The 23158-nt window shown below is 45.0% G+C and overlaps 1 protein-coding gene and 2 non-coding genes across 3 annotated transcripts in view; all 3 read right to left on the reverse strand.

Annotated features, from left to right (window-relative positions):
• The window catches only part of LOC144483173 (uncharacterized), a 950558-nt gene that overhangs the window by 395754 nt on the left and 531646 nt on the right, over positions 1-23158 (reverse strand).
• On the reverse strand, positions 4141-4212 carry trnac-gca (transfer RNA cysteine (anticodon GCA)). Its single transcript has one exon. It is a non-coding gene; the product is annotated as a tRNA-Cys (tRNA).
• Positions 6924-6996, reverse strand: trnak-cuu (transfer RNA lysine (anticodon CUU)). Its single transcript has one exon. It is a non-coding gene; the product is annotated as a tRNA-Lys (tRNA).

Genomic DNA, 23158 nt, shown 5'->3' on the forward strand with positions numbered 1-23158 from the left:
AGTCGCCACTGAAATACTATTGCTTTTCTACTTCCACTGTCACACTCACGGTGCAGTTGATGTAGGCTAGATGGATTTGCCATGGCAAATGAGTGATGTTACGATTATACGGTGACAAAAAGTGCCTCAGTTAGGTACTCTGGGCTAATATTCTCTGGATGATGTTTCAGCTATTTATGAATGAGGTACGGAGACATTTTTTCACTCAAAGGCTTGTGAATCTTTGGAATTCTTTGATTTATTATCACATGTATTAGCATACAGTGAAAAGTATTGTTTCTTGCGCGCTTCACAGAGAAAGCATACCGTTCATAGAGAAGGAAATGAGAGAGTGAAGAATGTAGTATTCCAATCAAAGTTAGATTGTAAGAAATTGATTTAAAGCATTGTTGGAGACTTTGAAATAGTTAGAATGAAGTTTTAGAAGCATAGAACGAGAGTGAAAGATAGAATTAGAAGGTATGCAGGGCACAGCTTGCAAGAAGCTCGGGCGCCGTCCTTCATCAATTCTGTAGCCGCAAAGAGGTCTGTGGATCTTCAGTTGATGAAGACATTGAAGGTTGAGGCGGAGAGCTGTTGGAATCTAATTGAATGAAGGGCAATCGGGATAAACTGGGAAATTGGGGTTGAGGTTATGGATCTGCCTTCATTCAATCGTGGAGGAGGCACAATGGGACATGTGACCCAATTCTACTCCATTGATTCTATCACTGGTAACACCAGATACGGCATCAATAGGTTCTGCTGGTAGAGTTCAGGGCAGTAATGGTGTGGAGTTGCCGGCGTTGGACTAGGGTAAGCACAGTAAGCAGTCTCACAACACCAGGTTAAAATCCAACATGTTTATTTGGTAGCACAAGCTTTCCTGTTGGACTTTAACCTGGTGCTGTGAGACTACTTACAGGACAGTAATATTAGTTGAAGCGTGTGTTCGAATCTCACCACTGCTATATGTCCAGTTAAATAACTTTGCGAAATACCTTTGTTATCACACGAATTCCATGCAACTCAAATGTAAATTATTGTTGGAACCAGTTTCCTTGAATCATTGCATCGCAATGTTTCTGTGGTGTCGTGGTTGTCACATTCGCCTTATACGCGAAAGGTCCCCCGTTTGATTCCGGCAGAAATACTTTCATCATAAAGAGAAAAGGTTGCAAGGTCTAAACAAACCTGACAGCATCTGTGGAGAGAGAATAGAGCCAACGTTTTAAGTCTGGATGACCCTTCGTGAGAGCTCCAGACTCGAAATGTTGTCTCTATTCTCTCTCTACAGAGGCTGTCAGACCTGCTGAGATTTTCCAGCATTTTTTTTATTTTTGTTCAGGTTCCAGCATCCGCAGTATTTTGCCTTCACAGAAACATTTCCAAATGCTTTTAATTTCAGAGGATTCGAGTATTGGAATTAGTTGCGCGTTTGTCACGAAGAAATGAAACTACCTACTGAGTGTTCCCAGTTTTTTCTGATTGCAAAGTCAGGAATCACTCAGTGAAAGGAACAAAAGGAATTTCTGTGATAGATCAGAAGGTAGGATGAATTTCATGACACCAGGAATGGTAGGCAAGGCAACATTGAGCCAGTGGTAGTACGGCCTGGGTGGTCTAGTGGTTCACAGTCAATGTTTCCACCGCTATGGCCCGGAATTGATGACAAACTGTTAACTAAACAGAGCACTTTGCTCAGCACGTACTGAATTTCTGGAGTTGAAAGTATCTGAAAATAAAGGAAGAAGACATAATTTACTTCAGTTGGTTACAAGATGTTGGAATGACTGTGTGACAATGTCAGTAACGAACGTGACCTGAAATGAAGCAGTGAAGACAGAGATGGTTGTTAACGAATTTCAAATCTCTGATATCAGCTTTCCTGGCGTCCCGTGGTGAGGATTCGGCGCCATGTTCCGCGTTGGATTGCCAGGCAAGTAGTGAATAACTTCTTATTTAACTCTTCATTAACCGAATTGTCCAACATTATACCCGATGTGCTCCAACCACTGAGATGAATTGTATCAGAGCTGGAAAAATTAGACATGTAACAACAGCAGTAAACTCTGAAGAAGAATGACACGGCAGACATTTATCACAAAAGCAACTGACACACATGTCAAATTCGTCCTCTTTCAAATCGCATCGATTAACTCCTTGTTCTCCACCTCGGATATTTCCACATCCATTAAATATCACCCACCTGAAAATTCAACCTCTTCTTCGCTCCACTGATGATGATGCACTAACCCCGCACTAGGCGCAGGAATTGGCTCCATTGCTCAGTGGTTGGAGCACATCGGGTATAGTGTTGGACAATTGAAAGGTTTCTCTTTATTAGTGGCACAGTTAAGCTTACATTAATACTGTAATGAAGCTTCTGTGACAAATCCCTCGTCGGCAGAACCGGGACCTTCTCGGTTAAATTGACAGCGAATTTAGCATGGCAAATGCACCTAACCAGCACATCTTTCACTCTGTGGGAGTAGGAAGGAGCCCCCGCAGGAAACCCACGCAACACGGGGAAAACATGCAGACTCTGCACAGACAGTAACCAATGCCGGGAATCAAAACCGGGTCTCTGGCGCTGTGAGGCAGCAGTGCCATCATGTTGCCCAAAAAGATATTCTCTTGTTCATAAACGGAGAAAGAGCAGACAATGTTTGGAAAGATGACCTAGTTCTGTCTTAATTCATTAAAAATGGGCGTCGCTGGCTGGCCAGCATTTATTGCCCATCCTGGTTGCCCTGGGACAGTTTGGAGTCAACCACTTTGCTGCAGCTCTGGAATCAATGTAGGCCAGGCCGGGTAAAGGACGGCAGATTTCCTTCCCTAAAGCACATTACCGAACTCCATGTTTATTTTTCCGACAATCGACAATGGTTTCATGGTCATCAGTAGATTCTTAATTCCAGATAGTTTTAATTGAATACAAATTGCACAACGTGCCGTGGCAGGATTCAAAAGCGGGGCCCCGTAAAATTGGATGAGTTTCTGGATAAATAATCTCGCGATAATACCAGAAGGCCATTGTCCTTCCTAATATAAGCGTTTATCTTGAGAGATTTGGGTGTGTTTGTACAAGGAACGCAGGAAGATAGCGTGGTGGTGCAGCAAACAATAGGAAGGGAAATGACATTTTGGTCTTTATTGCCAACAGATTGCTGTATAAGAATAAAAACACCAACCTACATTTATACAGGGTTTTGTTGGGAGCAAGTGTGAAATATTCGGTGCAGTTCTGATATCCACAATGCTTTTTTCAGAAAAAGGCTACCCTTCCATTGGAGACGGTCCACTTGGTAGGTTCCTGTGATGAGAGAGTTCTCCTGGGATGTGAGGCTGTGTAAATTGGGCTGAAATTCCCTGGAGTTTGGAAGACTGAGAGGCAATCTTATTGAACCTACAGAATACTGAGATTGTTTGCCAGTCTCAGATGAGGACTCATCGGAGAACTGACACACAAACACATCCAACCAAGACTCTAATTCTTAACTTTAATTGCATATTTGAAATGAATATATATTAAACCATGTGATATGTATGATATGAATATTCATTAAATAAATAACGTTGACAACACCTGACAACAGTCGAGCGGCAACACTTGAGAAATATTTTTATTGTTGCCTCGGTTCACAAGCCGGAACTGCGTGACAGTGAATGCTTATGGGAAAAATGAAAGTACAACCACCGCCTCTGGATGGTACTGAGCTACAAACCATTTGCTTAAAGTCGAACGCAATAACGAATCCCGCCACTGAGATGAAGACACACTATATTAGGGTGTCAGCGAGTGCTGTATATATCCAACCCCAATTCTCTTTATCAAAACATAGTCGAGAACTACAACATGACCACATCGTTTACAATACTATGCAAGCCCCTTTGACGACTTCATTCCCCACAGTGGTTGCAGCGATTTAGTGGTTTCCCGCTTCTCCCAACATGGGAAAGAGCCGTTTGATAGAGCAGAAAGGGACAAACTGTTTCCACTGACGATTGTCAGTAACCAAATAATAGGGATTGAAGGTAATTTATGAAAGACCGATTTGTATTTATGTAACGCCTTTCAGGGTTGGTGGACGTCACAATGCGCTTTGCAGCCAAAGAAAAACAGGCACAATTGAAACTAAGTTAACAATTAGACAAGGAAGGGGGCATTCGGATTTGAACCGAAGGCCGTTTGATCTGCAGTCAAACGCTCTACCACTGAGCTATGCCCCCTCAGCTGTAAACTAGTGCTCGGGATCCAGCATAATCTTATTAAGTGGTGGAGGGGGATCCAGTGGTCAGACTGCATCCCGCTTTGTCTCAGAGTTTCTGAGTGAAGTCGGAGAGCTCAGCGTTTAAGTTAGCGAGATGCTTTCTTGTGATTTGGCTGAGATTTGGATCCAGGTCTAGGAGATGTTTGTGTCAATCTAATCGATACAATCTACCCCATTGTCATACAGATTTGACCTTGTATCCCCATCTCTATTGGCAGCGCTTTGCAGCCTATCACTGTCCTTCACAATCTGTGTTTGTTCTTGAACTGTTGCCCATGTGACATTACCAATTCGGACACAAATATAGATCTAACTCCACTGCTTCTGACAGAGCTGTTTTCGATCAGGAAACAACTCAGGTTTGTGAAATAGATTAGCAAAAACTTTAAATCTTGGCATATCGAAGCCGACCTATGACCCTGAAAGCGCCAAATCCTAAGCACTGGACCACCAGGGTTTCATTCTCCTGGTTCTCCCATAGACTGGATACAGGAATATGCACAGTGCCAATTATTCACAGTCGCATTCTCCTTCTAGTCTTGTGCACGTTGTTCAGCTTTGAAATTATTAATCTTTTCACATTAGCTTCCAGTGTGATGAAAGCAGAGCAGTGATAAGCTGAAGTTTTTCAACAGATTTACCACAATAAGGTTTATAACAAACATTACTCTTTGAATGTGGTGAGCTACAGTGAAATTTAGTGCAGTAGAAGGTAACTCACTCATTCTGACAATTGGTACCAGCAATTGCAATGTAAATATGATGTCGAGATACCGGGTTGGACAGGAGTGGGCACAATAAGAAGTCTCACAGCATTATGTTAAAGTCCAACAGGTTCATTTGCTCCGATAATAAAATCAATTTGCTTTATTTTATCAGCGCCCCGAAAGCTTCTGACTCCAAATAGAACCGGTGTTGTAAGACTTCCTCATGTAAATATGAATTGTTGTGGGTAATTGACAGGATTGTGGAATGGGGCAGATTTTTCCTTCTTCCTGTTCAAACTGCCACAAGTATCGCTCCCGTTTTCTCCTTGATTCATGCGTTGCACGAGAGCAATGAATCATCATTCCCTAACCGCGAATCGAACCCAGACCATTGCAGTGAAAGCAGTGAATTCTACCAACGAAACCAACACGGAAATTGAGGTGACCTGAGCATTATTGAGCAATTGTGTGCTTGTGAGTGCGTGTGAGAATTGGGAGAAAGGTCACGTGCTCGAGGGTAATCATTGATGAATGAAGCCACCGACCTTTTTATCGCTGAGCCTTTTGTGTTCTTGAGAAATCGTCCTCTGGGGCTGATACAATGAGGCCAGGAGAGTAACTCACTGCACCGTCGGCAATGTGATTGCGGTGCGATTTGCTGAAAGCTGTTAATTTTATAAAAGTAATCTTTTTGCGAATTGTAAATGAAATGCCCTTCAGTACCCGGTAAGAATTCGCACAACACCAGGTTACAGTGCAACAGGTTTGTTTGAAATCACGAGCTTTCGGAGCGCAGCTCCTTCACCACTCACGCTGAGGATTCACCACATTTTTCTGTCTTTGAATTAAAGCAATAGATATCTCGTCAATTGCCCTGTATCCTGAGTGGACGACACTGATTTCCACAGTGCACTGCTTTAAATGATTGTTTTCAATGTGAAATTAAGTGGTTTGATTCCATGTGAAGCATTTAAACTTACACTCTTCCGGGAAAATGGTGACATAGTGGTAAAATCAGTGGAGTATGAATCCTGTGGCCCAGGCTCACAGGTCACGATCCCACCACAGTCTCGAACTGAAACGGAAGTGACAGCTAGTCTCAGTAATGAAGCTTTGTTTTCTGATTGTCATGAAAACACATCTTGCAGAAGGAAATCTGCCATCCTTCTCCTTTCTGGCCTCCATGGGACTCCAGAGAAAAGGCAATGTGATTGACTCTTAACTGCCCTCTGAAATGGCCCAGCAAAATACTCAGTTCAGAGGGAAATAGGGATTGACAACAAATGCTGGCATTGACAAAGAACTATATATTGCATTAGCAGCATTTTAAGAAATGATTAATTCTCATTTTGTTTCATTTCATGTGAAACAGGGTGATATATTCCAGTGTCTTATTATTTAAAACCTCAGCCTTTCAACTGTTCAAACAGGTAAGATTCAGTCAGAGACACGTGATCCACTGTGATCCAAAACAAGGAATTTTAGTTGCTGCGAATCCCACCTCAAAACAGAAAATGTTGGAAGCACTCATCGGCTTCAACAGCTTCTGTGGAGAGGGAAAGAGAGTGAATGATTCAGGTTGCTGACCTTAACTGGAAGAAAATAGTGATTTAATGGTTGACAAACAAGGACAGAGTCAAGGAAAATAGAGAGGGAGAGGAGGAAAAAACAAGCGGTCGTTTGATCGGATGGAAGGCTGGTGTGATTGAATTACAATGGAGATGATTATTGTTCCCACTGACACAATCTCGCAGATCTGGGTTTAAATCTCATAATAAATGAGAACAAAACCTCTCGCTGAGTTCAGCGCTCAACTCCCCGCCTTCCAGTGAACTGGAGACAGTTTTCAGTCACAAATCCACAACTGTGAGAAAGGAGAAAGACTCAGTTTGAGCGGTGACACTTCTGGAAGGACGGAGATCTGGAATTCACCCAGGAAAGAGGCAAAGTTTAAAAGCAATAACACCCAACGTGGGGCTCGAACCCACGACCCTGAGATTAAGAGTATCATGCTCTACCGACTGAGCTAGCCGGGCACATGTGCTACATTGCTTTCCATAACCTAAAATGCATAGAGACAAATACGGTTTTTCCACCTGGTGTCTCAGCTTGTTCTGATTTCAAAGTTTACAATGAATCCACCGACAGAATCCCCAAAGTTCCGATCCATTCCTCTCAATTATTAATTACGTTATTCACATCTTCCAATTCTTAGCTTCACCTTTCCCAAATATTCCAAACTCCTCTTCCATCATTCACCTTATTTTTCTTTGTTCTTAATAATTTAGCCAGGGGTGGAGGGAACTCAACATTTACACTGTCTAACTGTTTCCCAGTTTCAGACTTTTCAATAAGATCACCTCTGATTATTCTAAACTCCAGAGCAAACAGACTCATCCCACTGCTTCTCTTCTCGCAGGAGAAACGCAGAAATCAATCCAGTGAAGCTCGGTTACACACGACAGCGAAATAATGGACAGAGCAAGGAGCAAAAGATGTCAACGTAATAAAAACATATTCAGTGAGTCTGAGGGAGATATATAGAGACAATGAAAAACAGAAATAGCGAGTGGGGTACACATCCACAACCCACGAATGAATAACAATAATCACCCTTTCAAAGAAATTCGACGAAATTTGTGAGACATGGTTTTCCACTCACAAAGCCATGCTGACTGTCCCGAATCCGTCCTTCTGTCTCGAAATGTCTGTAAATCCTGTCTCTCCTGTCATTATAAACATTGATGACAGGAAGGCTATGCAGGTGACGACCTAGAAACTATCATTCTCACGAAAGAGGTAGTGTTGGGCAAGCTAATGGGGCTAAAGGTAGATATGTCTCCTGGCCCTGATGGAATGCATCCCAGGGTACGAAAAGAGATGGCGGGGGAAATGGCAAATGCACCAGTGGTAATTTACCAACATTCGCTGGACCCTGGGGTACTTCCCGCTGATTGGAAAACAGCAAATGTGTTGCCACTGTTTGAAAAAAGAGGTAGATAAAAGGCGGGTAACTATAGGCTGGTTAGCTTAATTTTTGTCGTAGGGAAAACGCTTGAATCTATCATCAAGCAAGAAATAGCGAGACATCTGGACATAACTTGGCCCATTGGTAAGACGCAGCATGGGTTCATGAAGGGCAGGTCATGTTTGACTAATTTAGTGGAATTCTTTTAGACCATTATGTGCACAGTGGACAATGGTAACCTTTGGGTGTGGTGTATCTGGATTTCCAGAAGGCATTTCACAAGGTGCCGCACCAAAGACTGCTGCATGAGATAAAGGTGCTCAGTGTTAAATATAATGTATTAGAATGGATAGAGGATTGGTTAACTAACAGAAAGCAAAGAGTGGGGGTAAATGGATGTTTTACTGGTTGGCGATCAGTGAGTAGTGGTGTACCTCTTGGATCAGTGTTGGGAGCGCAATTGTTTACTATTTTACATGTATAATTTGGATTTGGGGACTAAGTGTAGTCCGTCAAAATTCGCAGATGACACTAAGATGAGTGGCAGAGCCCAAAGTGTGCAGAGGACGCTGAAATTATGCAACGCGATAGAGATAGTCTAAGTGAGTGGGCGAGGGTTTGGCAGATGGAGTACAATGTTGGTAAATGTGAGGTCATCCATTTTGGTCGAAATAACAGCAAAATGTATTCATTAAATGGTAAAAACATTGCAGCATGTTGCTGTGCAGTGGAACCTTGGTGTCCTTGTGAAAGAATCACAAGGAATTGGTTTGCACGTGCAGCAGGTAATTAAGAAGGCAAATTGAATTTTGTCCTTCATTGCAAGAAGGATGGAGTTTATAAATAGCGTGGTTATGTTGCAGCTGTATAAGGTGCTGGTGAGGCCACACTTGGAGTACTGTGCACAGTGTTGGTCTCCTTACTTGAGAAAGGATACTGGCACTGGAGGAGGTGCAGAGGAGATTCACTAGGTTGATTCCGGAGTTGAGATGGTTGGCTTATGAGGAGAGACTGAGTAGACTGGGGCTATACTCAATGGAATTCAGAAGAATGAAGGCAGATCTTATTAAAACATATAAGATTATGAAGGGAATAGATAAGATAGAAGCAGGGCAGTTGTTTCCACTGGAGGGTGAAACTAGAGCTAGGGGGCATAGCCTCAAAATAAGGGGAAGCAGATTTAGGACTGAGTTGAGGAGGAACTTCTTCACACAAAAGGTTGTGAATCTGTGGAATTCCCTGCCCAGTGAAGCAATTGAGGCTACCTCACTGAATGCTTTTCAGGCAAGGATAGATACATTTTTGAACAGTAAAGGAATTAAGGGTTATGGTGAGCGGGCGGGTAAGTGGAACTGAGTCCACAAAAAGATCAGCCATGATCTTATTGAATGGCGGAGCAGGCTCAAGGGGGCAAAATGGCCTACTTCTGCTCCTAGTTCTTAAGTTGTTATGTGCACTCAAAATATGTTCGAACAACTTACCCACTACAGATATGAGGCTCACCGGCCTGTCGTTCCAAGGCTTTTCCCTGCAGCTCTTCTTAAACAAAGGCACAACATTTGCCACCCTTCAATCTTCAGACACCTGAGCTCTGACTTTCGAATATTCAAATATCTCTGCTAGGGGACCCGCAATTTCCTTCCTAGACTCCCAATGTTGGTAAATGTGAGGTCATCCATTTTGGTCGAAATAACAGCAAATCTCAGCGTCCAGGGATACACTTCATCAGGTCCTGGCAATTTATCTATCTTAATTTGCTTTAAGAATTCCAGCTCCTCTTTCTCTGTAATATGTGCGCTCCTCAAGATATCGCTATTTATTTCCCCATGTTCCCTAACATCCATGCTTTTCTCAATAGTGAACACTGATGAGAAATATTCATTTAGGACCTCACCCATCTCTGTGGATCTGCACATATAAGACCTTGTTGATTATTCAGAAGTCCTACTCTCTCCCTAGTTACTCTGTTGCCCTTTATGTATTTGTAGAAACTTTTTGGATTCTCCTTTACCTTATCTGCCAAAAGAATCTCGTGTCCCCTTTATGCCCTCATGATTTCTCTCTTAACTCTACTGCACCCTGTTCACACTTCAAGGGATTTAATTGATCTCATCAGCCTATGCATGTCATGTGCCTCCTTCTTCTTCTTGACCAGGGGCTCAACGTCTCGCGTCATCCTGGGTTCCTACTTCTACTAGCGTTGCCCTTCACTCGAAGAGGAATGTGCTTACCCTGAGCTCTGGTTAACACACTTTTGAAAGCTTCCCATTTACCAGACATCCCTTTGCCTTCCCACAGACTTCCCAAATTAACTGTTGAAAATTCCTGCCTGATACCATCCAAATTGGCCTTGCCCCAATTTAGAATTTAAACTTTTGGGCCAGACCTATCATTCTCCACAGCTATCTTAAAACTAATGGAATTCTGGTCACTGGTCGCAAAGTGATCCCTCACGAACATTTCTATCAAAAGCCTTTCCTTATTTCCCAAGAGGGGGTCACGTTTCGCCCCCTCTCTAGTCGGGCCATCCACATCCTGAATGAGAAATTCTTCCTAAAAATATACTCAATACATTTCTGTCCATCCAAGCCTCTAATACCATGGCTGTCCCAGTCAAAGCTTGGAAAGTTAAAATCCCCCACTATTACCACCCTATTTTTCTTGGAGCTATTTGTAATCTTCTTACATATTTTGGTCCTCGATATCCCGCTGGCATTTTGGGGCCTTTGGTACAACCCTTCCAAAGTTATTTCCCCCTTCTTACTTCTCAGTTCCACCCACACAGATTCAGTGTACGAACCCTTGCATATATCTTCTTTCACCACTGCCGTGATGTTTTACGTAATCAAAAGTGCAACTCCACCTCTCTCAAACCGTTTGTTCTACCTTTCCCGTAGCACCTGGACCCTGGAATTGAGCTACAAGTTCTGTCCCTCCCTCAGCCATGTTTCAGTCTGATCTATAATATCCCAGCCCCATGTACACATCCATGCCCTGAGTTCATCTGCCTTGCCGTCAGGCCTCTTGCATTGAAATTAATGCAGTTTAATCTGGACTTCCCTTCCTCTCTGTCGTGCTTTTGCCTGATCTGTTTGGTACTGGGATTACTGACACTGCCTTCACTATTTAATGTGCTCACTTTAACTTATGTGCTGTCCGCAACCTTCTCTTCAGTCTTCCTCCTGTTTTGGCCCCCACTCCCCTGCCATACTAGTTATATTATAATTCATTATAAGGCCTCCCGAGAGGCTCCAGCAGATCTCCCTGCCAGGATATTAGGCACCCTCCAGTTCAGGTATGAGCCGCCCCTCTTGAAAAGTTCATTTCTTCGCCAGAAGAGATCCCAATGATCCACAAATGTTAAAAAACTGCTCCCTGCACCAGCTGTCAAGCCAGGCACTCATCTGTCTAATCTTCGTATTCCTACTCGCACTAGCACGTGGCACTCGCAGTTGTCCAGAAATTATTACCTTTGAGGTCCTTGCCTCTCATAATCTTGTAGACTTCTATCAGGTCTCCCGTCAACCTCCATCGCTTCAGTGAGAACAAATCAAGTTTCTCCAACCTCTCCGCATAGTTAATGCCCTCCATACCAGGCAACATCCTGGTAAATCTTTTCTGTACCCTCTCCAAAGCCTCCACATCCTTCTGGTAGTGTGGTGACCAGAATTGAACACTATATTACAAGTGCGGCCTAACTAAGGTGTTGCTGTTTCTTACCTTCTGATTTTTGTACTATTTGGGCCCAGGAGGGCGATCCCACTCGCCCCCCCACCCCCCCCCCCCCCACCCCGCCCACCCCTGCCCCGGACGGAGTAACCACAGAGGATGTAACCTCCAGCAAGGCAAACATCAGGAAGGTGAAGCCCCAGACAGATTAACCCCGGAATGCCCTTCCCCCCCACCCCCCTCACCATCCCAGGGAAAATCCCGAAGTTTGTACCCAGGCAAAAATCCCCAGAGGCCCCCCCACCCCCACCCCAGCCAAAGATCCATACGGTGTAACCCCCGTACAGTAAGGTGTAACCCTCGGACAGTGTACCTCTGGCGGGTTGTTCCTCCCTGAAAGGGAAAGCCCGAAAAGGTAGGCCCTGGAGGGTTGCAGATGATTCATAATGTTATTTTTCAGTGTAATAGAGTTATTTGTTACCGCATCAAGGAGGGCATATTGTCATGTCGGGATTGTGTTAATATTAGTTGTTGTTTTATGATTTATCATTGTGGATTGTCTGTAGCCCGGATGGTGTACCCGTTGGATAATATAACCACTGGACAGAGTGACCCCTTGGTTAGAGGCAAGCTAATCCAGCAGGCGAAAATATTGAAGGTGAATCTCCGAAGGGTGAAACTCTGGAGGTTTGCAGATAACTCACAATGGTAATTTTATTGCAACAAGCGATGTTTGTGATTGTGTTAAGAGGGGTTTATTACATGCTGTATCGTGTTGATATAAGTTGTTGATTTATTATGTCATGGTATAACCCCTGGATTTGCAGCCTCGGAATGTGCAATCCCGAGAGAAGTGCCCCTGAGGTGAAACCCTCGGAAGAGGAAAATATGGAGGGCAAAGCCCTGGAAAGTTGTAGGTAACTTACAATGAAGCCCTTTCTTATTGTAAGGGAGTATTTTGTTATTGGATAAAGGAGCTGTCGGTATTGTGTCCATATTTTTGCTTGCTGGTTTATAGTCCCTCTGGCTTGTTTGCATTATTGGAACGCCCATTGTGCATACTCGCAATGCATACTCGCTATGTGTTACTGTGCTATGTTGCTTGTCCTACTGTATTAAACATGACATGTTTATTATTGATACTGTGTTATATTGGGTGTTATCTCTATAAATTATTATTGCAGATTGGTATTGTATTCTGGTTTGCAATTTGAAAGTGTGATGTATTTTGCATTTGTAAACTGTTTGATAAATAAAAATATTGGCTCTCAGTGGTTGCTTTTGGAAACTCTTTTTACAGGGGATTAGATGGGGAGCATTTACACACACACAAAACTCACAACACGAGATATGTATGACTCTTCTCAATTTCCACCTTGGAGTGACGATGTTGACTTCTTTTTTTCACAGGCTGTTGGAAGATAAGTATTAAAAACCAAACCAAACATCAGATTGGAACCTGGCGATTCACTCAATTCATCAGAACCCCAATGTAAATGTGTCATGAGGGATTTGAAATTAAGAATTAAATTTTACATTGATTTGCTCTTTAACCAGAGCCTGGGAAGGTCAGTGAGTATTGGAACTCAAATTTATCATGGGTTGAATGAGCGAGGCTGGCCAGTCAAGTCTCAAGGAAATAAAGGAATGAATGAAAGTTTCAGAAACAGGAGCTGAGGTAGGGTCATGTTGAGCGATGTTAGTGGGATTTGTTAGGAACAGGAGGGGAGTTAATTTAAACCACATTGATTTTTCCTATTGCCATCTCTCCATGAACAGAAATATGTTTTTGATTTCACTAATCCTGCACACGTGGTGTCGTATTTCCCAACCCCTTGAGATAGGCTGAACTCAAAGGATTTGTATATTTAGACACAATGAAAACGCAGCAAGAGGGTGTCAGCATTGACCCTTTGTATTCATACGCAAATGTTGGACAGAGAAAAGAAATATTTTCAGAGCAGAGATGACAGAAAACAATTGTGTTACACATGGTTCGACAGTCCGGAATCACAATGTCTCTTCAGGGATGATGAAGTGTGTGTTTCCATGCTCCTGCCAGATATTTCCCTTTGTTCAGAAATCACAGACAGACATAAACTCAGGACTTTAAAAAGGTCCTTGTCCAGCTTTGAAGATTTTACCAATATCCGTTATCAATATCAACTGTATTTTATGTGAGGTCTCAGTCCCATCACCAGTGGGAAAGTCATTCTTGGAGATGGCACAGATGTGTGGTTGGAAGGCTACCTTGGTGTGAGGCCCAGGACAATGCTCTGGAGACGCAGGTTCAAATCCCGCCATGGTATGTGGTGGAATTTGAAGTTAGTATCAGTCTGAAATTGAAAGTCCAATGATGAGAAAGATAAAAGATTGATATTTTTGATAAAAACTAATCTGGTTGAATAATGCGGTTTAGGAAAAAAATCCGCTGTCCTCACCTGGTCTGGCCTCCATGTAACTCCAGTTCTGCAGCAATCTGATCGAATTTTAAATCCCCTCTGATGTATCAAACTGTTACAAAGTTACTAAAAAGGTATTATGGACATAGGAACATAAGAGCTTCGAACAGAAGTTGGTCACCTGGCCTCTTGAGCCTGTATATGGTGCAAAGTCAGATTTAGAAAGAGAATATTTCACCATTAGAATCATAGAAACCCTACAGCACAGAAATAGGCCATTCGGCCCATCGAGTCTGCACCGAACACAATCCCACCCAGGCCCTACCCCCATATCCCTACATATTTACCCACTAATCCCTCTAACCTACGGACACTAAGGGGCAATTTTAGCATAGCCAATCAACCTAACCCGCACATCTTTGGACTGTGGGAAGAAACCGGAGCACCCGGAGGAAACCCACGCAGACACGAGGAGAATGTGCAAACTCCACACAGACAGTGACCCAAGCCGGGAATCGAACCCAGGTCCCTGGAGCTGTGCAGCACCACTGTGCTACCGTGCCGCCCCGTGTTGTGAAAATTCTGATTCAGCCTCAGACAGTTGCCAGGGAGTGGGCTGGTGTTGGTGGAGTTTGAAGCGCGAACTGAAGACAATGGCTTCACTGTTCATTTATTTTTAAATCCTGGACTGGAACGCAGCCCAATTAGGATCGTTCCTGCTTTGGAGGTGATGCTTTTTTTCACATCCACATGCGAATCCGGTCGTTCTAGATGACGGAGGCTGAGGGTTTGAAAGATTCTATCTGGTTGTACACACATAAAATTCCTCTGCCATCTCTTCTCCTCCCACCAGTCTTAACCCGCCCACTTGCTCCATCCTCCCATCGAAGTCCCGATCTTGTGTAATTTCAGACCGGGTCACAGGTTCCCTTCCCTGCTGGACATTAGTGACCCACTTGGGTTTTTACAACAATCCAGCAGCTTTCATGTCCATTTTTTCCTGGTGCCAGCCCCACAAATTACCATAATCATTCAGCTCAATTTCACAACCTGCCTTTGTGTTTTTGTGGTTTCTCTTTCATACTTTTTTTTCTGTTCTCGATCAATTTCACAGGGTATCAGGAGGGGAGGATTTGTAGTCGGGAAACGGAAACGCAGCCTCACATCAGAATCTGACAGAGCCACTCACTTTATCGTTACGTGAATATCATTGGATTTTGAACATGGAAGGAAAATGCACCGTTCACAGTGGGGAGAAACCGTACACGTGTTTTGTGTGTGGAGGAGGAATCAGCCAATTATCTGACCTTTCAGAACATAAATACAGCCACAACAGGTCAAAGCCATGGAAACGATAAGATTGTGGGAAGGGATTCAATTGTCTATCAGTGCTAGAAATTCATCGATGGTGCCACACTGGAGAGAGACTATGCACCTACTCCCAGTGTGGGAAGGAATTCACTCAGTCAGTCCACCCTCTGACAAACCAGTGAGTTCGCACCCGGGAGAGGCCATACACCTGTTCCAAGTGGGGAAAGGAATTCAATCAGTTATCCAACCTGGTGATACACCACATGTTTACTCTGGAGAGAGACCATTCACCTGCTCCAAAAGTGGGAAGGGATGCATTCAGTTATCTGAACTACTGAGGCACCAGCAAGTTGACACTGGAGAGAGGCCGTTCTCCTGCTCTTAGTGTGGGATTAGTTTCAGTGAATAATCCACCCTGCTGACACACCAGAATGTTCACATGGTTTTCCCCGTGAATCACATCCAGGACTGAACCTTGTTCATTGGGATCTGTTTCTGCTGATCCTGACTGGTAGTCTGCTCAAATATTCTGGCTCAAAATTAAATAAATCAGCTTTATGTTGCGCACACACTGTTGAGTCTCGATGTTATCCCAAACACAATTGGTTCCTTTTGAAGGGCTCTCCCGCTCCCCTGGCTCCTCCATCCTCACCTCCAACAACAAGGGTGGGAGCTGATCGAGCTTCTTTATCACGAAGATCGAGACAATCCCATCAGCTGTCCCTACTGCTGCCTTCCCTTCCACTAGCCCACAGGGATAAAATGTCTGGAAAGATCCCATTTGTCTGACGCCACATCTTTCTCCAGTTTCTCTGCTATCTCCCCTCCTTCGCTATCAGTTCACCTTGTCCATGAAACACTTCACCTGCTCCATTGAGTCTATTTTCATAAAACTGTTGAACACCCAACCTCCCCATGTTCACTGCTATTGTTGACAGTTCTCTCTCCTGAATTACTGCCCCTCTCACAAACAAATTTCCATTCATCATCCCATCGCCAAAACTAAAACTGTTACCCCATCATCCTTGCAAACTATTGCCCTATCTCCACCCTCAGTCTCATGTCCACACTGTTCAAGATGCAGCACCCACGCAAATACTGACATTCTCAGTGTGAACAGAGTGGGATGTGTTGGGAGACAGGATGTCCCAGTACTCTATCCTGGGATTGTCAGTGTGAACAGGGTGGGGTTTGTTTGGAGACAGGATGTCCCAGTTCCCCAGACTGGGATTCTCAGTGGACAGAGTACCCTTCGTCGTCCAGTACTTCCCTGGAGCGGAGAAGCTATTGCATCTCCTCCGGAGCCTTCAACATGTCATTGATGAAGACGAACATCTCGCCAAGGCCATCCCAAAACCCCCACTTCTTGCCTTCTAACAACCGCACAACCTCAAACAGACCATTGTCCGCAGCAAACTACCCAGCCTTCAGGAGAACAGTGACCACGACACCACACAACAATGCCACAGCAACCTCTGTAAGACGTCCCGGATCATGGACACAGATGCCATCATCTCACGTGATAACACCATCCACCAGGTACACGGTACATACTCTTGCAACTCGGCCAACGTTGTTTACCTGATACGCTGCAGGAAAGGATGTCACGAGGCATGGTACATTGGGGAAACCATGCAGACGCTGCGACAACAGATGAATGTAAACCGCTCGACAATCACCAGGCAAGACTGTTCTCTTCCTGTTGGGGAGCACTTCAGCGGTCACGGGCATTCGGCCTCTGATATTCGGGTAAGCGTTCTCCAAGGCAGCCTTCACGACACACGACGACGCAGAGTCGCTGAGTAGAAACTAATAGCCAAGTTCCGTACACATGAGCACGGCCTCAACCGGAATATTGGGTTCATGTCACACTATCTGTAATCCCCACAGCTTGCCTGGACCTGCAGAGTCTCACTGGCTGTCCTGTCTGGAGACAATGCACATCTCTTTAGCCTGTCTTGATGCTCTCTCCACTCACATTGTTTGTATCTTAAAGACTTTATTAGCTGTAAGTATTCGCATTCTGACCATTATTCTGTAAATTGAGTTCGTGTCCTTATATGCCCTGTTTGGGAACAGAATTCCCACTCACCTGAAGAAGGGGCTTGGGGCTCCGAAAGCTTGTGTGGCTTTTGCTACCAAATAAACCTGTTGGACTTTAACCTGGTGTTGCTAAACTTCTTACAGTGTTTACCCCAGTCCAACGCCGGCATCTCCACATCATGATTCTCAGTGTGAACAGGGTGGGACGTGTTTGGAGACAGGATGCTCCAGTTCCCCACCCTGGGATTCTCGGTGTGAACAGGGTGGGCTGTCTTTGGTCCCAGTTCTCCACCTTTCCAGGGACAGGTAGAGGAGCAGCTGGGCTGAATGACAATGCTTACTGACAGCACTGCAGTGCCTGGTAACCATCCTCCCTTTTCTTTTCATATTTCTGAATAAAGATTTAAAGTTGTTGAGACTGGAGTCTTGAACCTGCTATTTAATAAAAGATGTTAACCAGAATCTTCCATCTCTTTGTCCTTCTGCAACTCATAAGCCTTCACTATTTAGTCGATATTTAAACCCTTTTGACTGATGAAATTCATGATCTGATACTTTTCTGTGCTAAATCTTGCCTGATATTTTCCTGCTGCATTACATGTGTAAATGTTTGCAGTTTGTATAATGTTTAAACACAAGGTTTGCAGTGGGGATTGAAGCAGGGACTTTCTCCTGTAAAGTTGCAGTGGTAATGAGTGTCCTGGGAAAATGAGTGTGAACCCCGGAGCCCCGGACACAGCGGAACTGACCATCCAGCTCTAGCTCTGATTCACAAACACCAAATGCTGCCAAGAATCAGCGAGTCAGCCTCAGTTTGTGGCCAAGCCCACCATCTCACAACGTCACAATGCCTGGCTGATTGACGGCGGCTCCACACCAATAGGAGGAGAGAGGGCGGGGCTGCAGGAACGACCGGGAGTGGCGTGTCCTCCAACCGATCGGAGTGAATTCGGGGCGGTGCTGAGGGTGGCGCATGCGCAGTGTGGGGAATGGCGATGGGGGTGACGGTTTGATTTGATTTCCAGTCGGTAGTTAGTGGAAAGGCAACTCGGGGCAGCGATGGATCCGGCGGGTGGGCGGAGAGGATTCATAACCAGGTTTCTGTAAAACGGGAACTCAGAGAATGAAATCCCCGGTTCCCTGTTTGCACCCACCGCAGCCCAGTATTGTTCCCTCGTTTCTGCCCCGAGTTCAGGGCGCCATGTTGCCAGCGGGGCCGTGCGCCTGCGCGCACGCCATCTTTGTGAGCGGCACGGTGGGGAGAGCGCATGCCCAGTACCATCTTTGTCTGGGTTTGACCAAAGGGCAGAGGTTAAAGGTGAGAGTGTTTTGGCACCAGCTACTTCCTGTGGTAATGAATTCCACAGGCTGGCCACTCTTTGGCTCAAGAAATGTCTCCTCACCTCCTTCCTAAATGGTCTACCCTGAATCCTCAGACTCTGGCCCCTGGATATCCTCCCTGCATCTGCCCTTTATAGTCCTGTTGGAATTTTAAAAGAATCTCTGAGATCCCCTCATTTGTCTGAATTCCATCTAAAACAATCCTAACCTAGTCAATCTCTCCTCACACATCAGTCCCGCCATTCCCAGAATCAGCCTGGGAAACCTTCACTGCACTCGCTTGCGAGCAAGAACATCCTTCCTCAGAAAAGGAGACCAAAACTGCACACAATACTCTCGGATTGGCCTCACCAAAGCCCTGTATAATTGCCAGAACATATCCCTACTCCTGTTCTCGAAAACTCTCACAAAATGAAAGTCAAGATGCCATTTGCCGTCTTCATCGCCTGCTCCATTGTGCATCTTCATCTTCAGTGACTGGTGCACAAGGACACCCAGGTCCCGCTGCACACTCCCCTCTCCCAATTTGCACCCCTTCAGGTAGTAGTCTGCCGCCTTGTTTTCACTTCCAAAGTGAATAACGTCCCATTCATCCAAATTATACTGCATCTGCCATTGATTTGTCCACTCACCAAACCTGTCCAGATCATTCTGAAGGATCCCTGCATCTCATCACGGTTCATCCTCCCAACCAATGTTACATTCTGCAAACTTTGGGATGTTACACTTGTTACATTGTGTTACATTAAACATTGAGTTCATCCAATTAAACACTCACCCTGTTTAGGAATAAAGCAAATGTAACAGGCATCCTGAGGGGCCTGGGATTAGACCTTGAATTGAGGCCTAATCACAGAGGCTTCATCCCGGTGCGACATATAATGTGACCTCATTATTGTAATTTTGGAGTTCTGCAATCACCCTCTGCATCCGAAGATCCCAAAAATAGTGGGATTTTTAAAATTCAGTGCGGGCTTTCTCAGAGTGGATCTCTCTATCTCCCCCTCTCTTTCTGCACGATTGCTGCAATGTAGAAACTAATCGCAGGCATATAGGTTGCGAATATTTTATTATTAAGTAAATGTTTACAGGCAGTGACAGAGATAATGCGGCAGAGAGAAAAAGAGAATCAACAGACAGAGGTAGAATGAAACAGATCGAGAGAGAGAGAGAATCAGATTGAGAGAGAGCATGAGAAAAAGAGACTGCCCCCAACACAAACGTCAGAATTAAAATGGAGAGTGAATCCCTCATGGAAGCCCCGCTCCCAGTAACAGCCTCAGTTTAACCGACCACATCCAGCTGTTTTCATATCCGCCTCATTTCTCCTCTCCCTCTCTCTGTCTCTCTCCATCTGTTTCTGCAGCATTAGGGCTTGAATTGAGGCCTAGTCACAGAGGCTGCATTAAACCATGGGGCAAAGAGCAGGATTTGCTCCATTCCAGTGGAACACAACAATTCTCTCCAGCCCGGAAAGCTGTAGTGACAGAGGCAGTGATATTAAACCCCTGATCGACCCCCTGCCCTACCAATTCTCCAATTCACGCCACCCCTTCTAAAAACACAATCAGGACTCTGGAATTCGAAACAAGCTATTGCCAGGGACAGGGCATTTTAATCTCATCCCTCCCTCGTCCCTCCCAAGTGCTTTACAGTCGCTGAGCCAGTTGGATTTTAAATTTGCGTGCTTACAAGTTGCATTTCAGGAAAGGCAGTCCCACATGGCAGGTTGGTTTAGAAGGTTAAGGCTCATGGGATACAAGGAGAAGTGGCTAGATGGGTGGAGAACTGGCTTGGCCATAGGAGACAGAGGGTAGTGGTCGAAGGGTCTTTTTCCGGCTGGAGGTCTGTGACCAGTGGTGTTCCGCAGGGCTCTGTACTGGGGCCTCTGCTATTTGTGATATATATAAATGATTTGGAAGAAGGTGTAACTGGTGTAATCAGCAAGTTTGCAGATGACACGAAGATGGCTGGACTTGCGGATAGCGAAGAGCATTGTCGGGCAATACAGCAGGATATAGATAGGCTGGAAAATTGGGCAGAGAGGTGGCAGATGGAGTTTAATCCGGATAAGTGCGAAGTGATGCATTTTGGAAGAAATAATGTAGGGAGGAGTTATACAATAAATGGCAGAGTCATCAGGAGTATAGAAACCCAGAGGGACCTAGGTGTGCAAGTCCACAAATCCTTGAAGGTGGCAACACAGGTGGAGAAGGTGTTGAAGAAGGCATATGGTATGCTTGCCTTTATAGGACGGGGTATAGAGTATAAAAGCTGGAGTCTGATGATACAGCTGTATAGAACGCTGGTTAGGCCACATTTGGAGTACTGCGTCCAGTTCTGGTCGCCGCACTACCAGAAGGACGTGGAGGCGTTAGAGAGAGTGCAGAGAAGGTTTACCAGGATGTTGCCTGGTATGGAGGGTCTTAGCTATGAGGAGAGATTGGGTAAACTGGGGTTGTTCTCCCTGGAAAGACGGAGAATGAGGGGAGATCAAATAGAAGTGTACAAGATTGTGAAGGGGATAGATAGGGTGAACAGTGGGAAGCTTTTTCCCAGGTCGGAGGTGACGATCACGAGGGGTCACGGGCTCAAGGTGAGAGGGGCGAAGTATACCTCAGATATCAGAGGGACGTTTTTTACACAGAGGGTGGTGGGGGCCTGGAATGCGCTGCCAAGTAGGGTGGTGGAGGCAGGCACGCTGACATCGTTTAAGACTTACCTGGATAGTCACATGAGCAGTCTGGGAATGGATGGATACAAACGATTGGTCTAGTTGGACCAAGGAGCGGCACATGATTGGAGGGCCGAAGGGCCTGTTTCCTGTGCTGTACTGTTCTTTGTTCTTTGTTATTGATGCACAGCCAGGTCCCGTGTGCAACAATTTGACGATATCCGGACGGGACAAAGGGGAGAAATATAATTCTCCCAGCCTCATGCCTGGTGTAATCCTGCCACCCAGCCACTGAACGCCACGTATATTCCGAGTTTGAATAGAGAACACCTCAGTCACAGAAAGAGATAAACTCCCCTCTTTAAACTGGGAACAAGCTGTGCTCATTCCTTGGGGAAACTTTTTAAAATCAGCCTCCCAACAGTTATTTATTTGCATGTTCAGTTGTTTATTTCTCTAAATCAGGAATCCCACAGGGCTGTGACTGAGGTTTTTCTCCAGAGACAGGGAGCTGGGCGCTGACCACAAACTGGACAACCCCCAGATCCTGCGTCTCATCCCACCACCTCACATCAACCCACACCTCTGTTTTTCTGTCAATGTCTGTATTTCCCTCACCCCCACCCTAGATTTCTGTGTTCTATAAGTCCCTTCGATTAACTCAGTAAATCCTGCCCTGATTCGATCTACCAAAATGAATCACCTCGCATTTGTCTAAATTAAATTCCATCTGCCATCCGTCAGCCCACTGGCCCAGTTGATCAAGAACCCGTTGCAATCCGAGATACCCTGCTTCACTGTCCACTGTGCCACCAATCTTGATGCCACCTGCAAACTTATTAGTCATGCCTCCTAAATTCTCATCCAAATCAATGCAACACGGGGCATGGAGAAATCAGACATTGATACAGACAATTCTGATATTTGGCCTCATGCTTCAACGCCACACTGGTTGCTTGACCTGAAATAGATGCTCTATTCTGAAATTATTCAACACTAGTGTAGTCATGGAGGAACAGACAGACGTAGCGCAGTGAAACTTTATACTGTTGATGACAGTCTAGGGTCAGAAAGATTGAAGGAACTCACAAGGTCAATCCTATTTTTTTGATGCGAGTGGGGTGAGAGAGAGAGAGAGTGTGTTGAGCTGAAGGGGAATTTTGAGATGAGAAGGTCAGTGTTGAGGTGAGGCGTGCTGCTGTGGATGGTGGGACTTGAGGTGATAGGTGGTGTACTGAGGTGAGAGGGAGTGTGTTGATGTAGGGGGGAGCTTTCAGAAGAGAGGGGAACAACATGATGTTATATCAATACACACTGATCCAACAATCGCTCCCAGAATATTTGCTGCAGGGATTAGGTGCGAAGTCAATCTGTCTCCTCATGCTGCCACCTAGAGCGCGGAGGGCGTGGTGACAGCTCTTAAACACAGAGCAAACATCATCTGCAACATCCCATCAAACACTCCAATGTTAGCTACAGAGGTCTAGTGTCACTTCCACCCCATCTTAACTGTATGACCAGGCTGTCTATGGCTGCTAAAGTGAAGGTTCAACTTAGTCAGGCAATCTTCAGGCGAGATATCCCGCAAGCTTGCACCCATCAAACATTTACAGGGATAAGCTGTCTCTGCAATCTCCCATCAAATGCCATAATTGTAGATGCACCACAGGCCTCGATACACAAAATATCTCCCTCGATACTGTCCAAACACGAATCTCCAGTTCAGGTAAAGTAGAGGGTGAGATGCACAGTGTGTACAGCTGAGAGGGGGAGAGTGTTGAGGTGAGAGG

The sequence above is a fragment of the Mustelus asterias genome, unplaced genomic scaffold (genome assembly GCF_964213995.1).
Source record: "Mustelus asterias unplaced genomic scaffold, sMusAst1.hap1.1 HAP1_SCAFFOLD_47, whole genome shotgun sequence".
In the NCBI taxonomy this organism is placed as follows: Eukaryota; Metazoa; Chordata; class Chondrichthyes; order Carcharhiniformes; family Triakidae; genus Mustelus; species Mustelus asterias.